The sequence below is a fragment of the Amblyomma americanum genome, chromosome 10 (assembly GCF_052857255.1).
Source record: "Amblyomma americanum isolate KBUSLIRL-KWMA chromosome 10, ASM5285725v1, whole genome shotgun sequence".
NCBI lineage: Eukaryota > Metazoa > Arthropoda > Arachnida > Ixodida > Ixodidae > Amblyomma > Amblyomma americanum.
Window position 1 is genome coordinate 50,804,900 of NC_135506.1, and position 5,991 is coordinate 50,810,890.

Below are 5,991 nucleotides of genomic sequence, written 5' to 3' on the forward strand. Positions count from 1 at the left end.
GGGTCCGGCCTTCGTCAGAGTGAACAATATCGTTGTTGGCGGGAGGCTTTTAAGCCAGCAACTCTCAGAATATCAAAACCTTATCACGACTAGGAACAAAGTACAGAAATCATGTAAATGCGTGGATACAATCAGGAATGACATTGAAAGATACAGAAAAAAGCGGTAATTTAAAACTTGGCACACACATGTGGTCAGCAAAATTGTTAGCGGGGCAGACAAGATAGTACACTAGGACTTTTGTTTAAACCAGCAGAAACAGTATCAAATTTGTAAATGAGATATGACTCACGGGTTTCTCTATCATGATGTGTCCTAAAACCTGATTGTAAAATGGTAACTCTTATTTTGTCGAATGAGTGACCGGGAATTCTGGCGTGTTTAGATAGCGGAAGGTTGGGGAGAGAGGTGCAGTGAGCCCTGTGGTTATTGAAGCGTAAACGGAATGCAGTTTCGGTTTGCCCTATGTACTGCTTGTTGCACACAGAGCACTCCGTATTAACTTTTTGGATGTGACAGTACTCCTTCGTGATGGCAAACTAGTCACGACGCTCTACAAGAAACCCACTGACAGACACCGGTACCTTCATTTCCATAGTAGCCACGTAAAGCACTGAAAGACCAGTATTCCCTACGGCCAAGCACTCCGCTACAAACGGATCTGCTCTGAACAATCTGATTTCAACCATAACTGCATGGCCCTGAAAAAGGCATTAACACAACAAAAGTACCCCGCTTCTCTAATCGACGAAGCGTTTGCACGTGCGGACCAGCTTGACCGAAGAGCTCTCTTGGACACATCCCATCGCCCTAACTTATTTCAGCAAACCAACTTGATTCTGACTCATTCAGCTTCTATTCCTAACGTCACCGACATTCTTCGCAAACATCATAACATCATCGGACAAAGCCAAAGCCTTAAACTTATATTCCCAGACCCGCCCAGAGTAGTCTACAGACGGTCAAAAAATCTACGTGACTTGTTGACTTCTTCAAGAATTTCACAGCATGTCTCGGAAGGCTGCCGCCCATGTAATAAGACAAGTTGCAGAATCTGCGCACATATGACTACCTCAGCAACAGTTACCAGCACCACGTCTAACTATCAGATGAGAATTAATGGCACTTTTTCCTGCAACACTTCAAACGTAATCTATCTGTTGGAGTGCTCTGTGTGCAACAAGCAGTACATAGGGCAAACCGAAACTGCATTCCGTTTACGTTTCAATAACCACAGGGCTCACTGCACCTCTCTCCCCAACCTTCCGCTATCTAAACCGGTCACTCATTCGACAAAATAAGAGTTACCATTTTACAATCAGGTTTTAGGACACGTCATGATAGAGAAACCCGTGAGTCATATCTCCTTTACAAATTTGAGACTGTTTCTGCTGGTTTAAACGAAAGTCCTGGTGTACTATCTTGTCTGCCCCGCTAACAATTTTGCTGACCACATGTGTGTGCCAAGTTTTAAATTACCGCTTTTTTCTGTATCTTTCAATGTCATTCCTGATTGTATCCACGCATTTACATGCTTTCTGTACTTTGTTCCTAGTCGTGATAAGGTTTTGATATTCTGAGAGTTGCTGGCTTAAAAGCCTCCCGCCAACAACGATATTGTTCACTCTGACGAAGGCCGGACTCCGGCCGAAACGTTAGTAATAAAGTGCTTTTCGCCTGTGCCCTCTTCTTATAAGCTACATACCCCGGAAAACAACGTCTTCAAATCGGATGGATATATATATATATATATATATATATATATATATATATATATATATATATATATATATATATATATATATATATATATATATATATATATATATATATATATATATATATATAATGTGTGTGTGTGTGCTTTTTGAAGCTTGAGTCCCATTCTTCATTAAAGCGTAAAGCAAGTAAAACGAAAATACCTTGTGATATGGCGCACTTTGGGCGCTGACGCCTTTGCGCCAGAAAAATTCACTATCATCATCAATTTTTTTCTAAAAAACTAGGCGCCGAAAAGTCTCCATAACATCCATAACAATTTCTTGGCACCAACGTTTGCAAAAGAAAGGAGGCGGAGATGGGGAAGGGAGAGGATATACAGCCACCGCAGTAATAAAAACTTCCACGGCCATTCTCGCTGATGTTTTAAAGCAGTCTGCTGTCGTTATCTTGCAGTTCTGACCAGATGAGCTTTTTCTTACACTGCCAAAAACATCAGAAATACCCGAACATCTTTATTCAGTTAGTCCGCTGAAAGGGGGTTGCCAGGGACCCGTGGAGCTCTCGAGGGCACCAAGACTCATGAAATTGAAAACAATAGGCCGTCATAAAATTAAAAAAAAAAAGCCTCTGCACACAAGGACGTTCGCAGACAGCTATCCTAAACGCAAAAAAAAGCTGAAGTACCCGGTGTCTCTTAATGCTAGACAGTTCATCCGTATGATTAACGCCGTTTTGTTTTTTTCATACACCTAATGCGTCCAAACTCTCTGAAACTGAAAATTTTGAATTTAACGCTTTTTTTCGTCCATTTTTTATCGCTTTGGTATCTGCTTCGAGTTCGGCAAGAAACTTACTGCTTATAGTTGGGCCTCGGTTCACAGTTTACTTGTGCATGGTTCGGTGCACAGACCATGTGCCGTAAGTTGAAGTTTCTTACAACAGGTAATAAATAATGTAATAAAATGAATAGCTGCAAGCAACACTTTTCGCTTCGTTTCATCCAACATTCAACGATAGCTGAAATAGAAAGCTCTCTCCAGACTTCGCAGTCATGGGCAAGATCAAACTTTTCTTCAACGTCGAACAACATAACAAAGCTCTGTAGCTTTCCTTTCTACTCGTATACAGGGTACCAATGAGTTATTACTGCCTAAGTCGAATTGGGTGACAACGCTCTCGAGGAGGGCGTGTAATAGCGGCCGTTCAAGAATCTGGCGAGACAATCCCTATATCGTCGTAATTATACTACATCGTGATCTTCAGCAGCATATATGACATTATTCTCTTGGCACATAAAGTAGCTACCAGGATTCCCTGGGGTGGCTTTCAGTTGGTCGACATACTGGCCACCGACGTGTTGGCCACTGACTGTAGTGGGGAGGACCAGTCAGCTGTTGTTGTACAGCTGTTGCTGCCGTTTCTTTGATACTTGGGCTGTGAACTAAAGCCAAGTAGATTTTGTTTATTTCTGCGCGTGCGCGTTCTCGTGGCTAAAATATGCAGCTGCGAAGATGAAAGGCGCACTGAGGCCCGTAACTTTTGCTTCGATAAATTGCGTGCCATTTGGTAGAATCCCAACACGACGACACACCGAGGGTCCTCAAGTCGACAATTCGACATCGCTTCCGTGTCGACTCTAATTCACTCATAGAATTGCTCTCGAATTACTATAGACTTTCTATTGTGCGCACCAGCTCTCTGAATTGTTAAGACCAGTTTCGGAGCACACATGCATGTGTCGCAAACACATGCAACGTGTTCGCGACAGCTACACACAACACTGCAAAGAGCAAAATGACTACCAAAAGAACTGTGCGAATACGACGGGACAAGAAGAGGCGCAAAGACACACACACAAAGCGCAGAACTTCCAACTATGAACCGACTAGCCCAACTTCATGTCATACTTCATCAAAATGACGACTCCCAAACGTAAGCGAAGATGTTTTTCGTCGCTCGTCGAGAAAAAGGCAGTGAACACTTAGCCATAAGCTAATGTAGTTTCAGCCATTGCCTAAGCCTCAAGCTTTGCTTACGCATAGGCATAGCGATGTTTTTTTTTTTCAGACTTAACCTTATGTTCTTCTTAGAAAGTATATTACACCCGTTCGAAAAGCGCAAATGTGCTTGAAAGTTTCTGATCATGAGTGGCGGTTCGCGGGCGATCCTTCGGAATGTACCTTTATCTCGGAAACTGCCTGCGGCTCCGCTTTCCCTCGACGCCATCACCCCGAGTCGCACGTGTTTGTCTTCCGTCAAAAGAGATCCCCCGAAACGGTTCGCTAAGCCCGTGTGCGAGCTCTCTCAAACGCAGCACTCTTCGACGTGAAAAACGACCTCGGGAATTCCTTCCCTTGCTCCCCCCTTCCCCCCGCCCTCTGCTGCCGGCAAATGGAAAACGGAGGAGGCGGAAATGGGACACCAACCCTGAAGTGGCCATCGAAACAAACTTCGCGTGGCGCTGACAGTGGTAAAAGCATGGGGGGGGGGGGGGGGGGGGAGAAGCCGCTTTGCGTAACCTCGGCCATTCCGGGTAACGCTTAGGAACCTGCTGCCGCTCTCTTAGTAAACACCGAACGAAAAACCGCCAAACGGGGAGACTGAGTTAAAATGGTAAGTTCGGCAAGTTTGTGAATGCTTTTACCTATAGTAGTTTTTCAGCGCTGTCCTTGGAACGCGAGAACGGACACTCTTCTTCTAGCCGGCCTTGTGTTTCAAACGAACTGCGCTGGAAACTTAGCAAAGGGATAGAAAGAGAGAGGTGGAGATAGAGTGAGAGGCCAGGGTCGCCAAGTGTGTGAACAGCCCCTCGACTATTGAAGCATTAATTTGTGCGCTGTAGTATTACATTTTTGCTGTCCCTTCTCCGCTCACCCCTTGACCGCTCATTTTAACGCATGATATGCATTATACGCTTACACAGAAATCCTGGACAAAGCTCATTCTTTAAACAAGAAGTGGTTTATGAACACAATTTTTTCGCGTATCCTAAGATTGCGCCATAACAATCAGTACCCCTCCACAGATTCCTCCTCGGGACGCTCGTAGTTTTCTGCTATTTATTGTAAAAAACGCACCCCACTGTTTCCTATGGCAGTCTTAACTACTCAGTGAGAGTGCAGCACAGGCTTCAAAAGGAAGATTTTGCTCTCCATCTGGAGTTTACACCATTCCCATCAATATCTTCATAACAGTGTCCTACAATATTTCACACATGCCTCACAATTGAAACCGGCGTCCAAGAAAGCTGGACTTGGATTTAAGTTTCCAGCGTGCGATCTTCTAATGTCCATTCCCCTTGTGCCCACTAACTTTTGTCCGGTCGTCCTTCAGCTAACAGACCTAAATAACAATAAAGACCCCCCGCCGTGTATGTCTTCACAAACGCACACTGCATGCATAACAACGTAAATAGCACACATTGGAAACATGCCTGCATAGGAGGAGAAGTTATGCAAGTTATGCAAGTGGCCTTGCAAGAAGATTGCATCGATGAAATACGGGGGATTCTGTGGTAGGCCACTTCATGTGACTAACAATACACGTCAGAGCTTGGTCGCTTGGACAACAGAGGAACACCTATGTATTTATTTGCAAGGGCAGATGATAACCCCGAGCAATAAGTGGCCTCCTATGGGTGCTCCGTTAAAAGAAGAACTTCCAAAAGGTTCACTCCTGTCTGAAGGAATAACCTCTCGCATTTCATGCAGTACCGGGACGATTGATCCAAAATAAACACCAATTTTCCGGAAAACTTTTTTCTGGAAACTGTCATTCCAGGCTAACTTGTTTCAACGCGACCATACCAGCAATCTCATGGCCTGAACGCGAACCATTCGCGGAAGTAAACGTCATCCGCTTGGACTATCGATATTACTCGTTTTCAAGGCTACAGTAGCCCATCTACCGCGCGTAGTTTCAATGCAGCGTCCTTATCGCACTAAAATGATTTACTGCGGTGCCATTTCACCATTTGTATTAGTTTATTAGTTCCTAATTACTTCTCTTTTTATTCATTTTTTGTGCACAAATGCTCTTTCGCTTGCCTTTGTTGTGTGCGCAGCACTACGAACAATCGCTTTGCGTATTTATCTGACTGAGAGCTGCAGTTAGTAGCGTGCACTAAGACAGCACTTTTCATGCGGTGAATGACCTTCCTTTCTCTAAGTCCACATATTGAGGCTCCCTTCAATAAAACTGGGGAGATACTTAAGCTTCGCTTTTAAGGGTTGGACGCGACAGCGTTAATGCGCTCTAAGTAAGTTATAC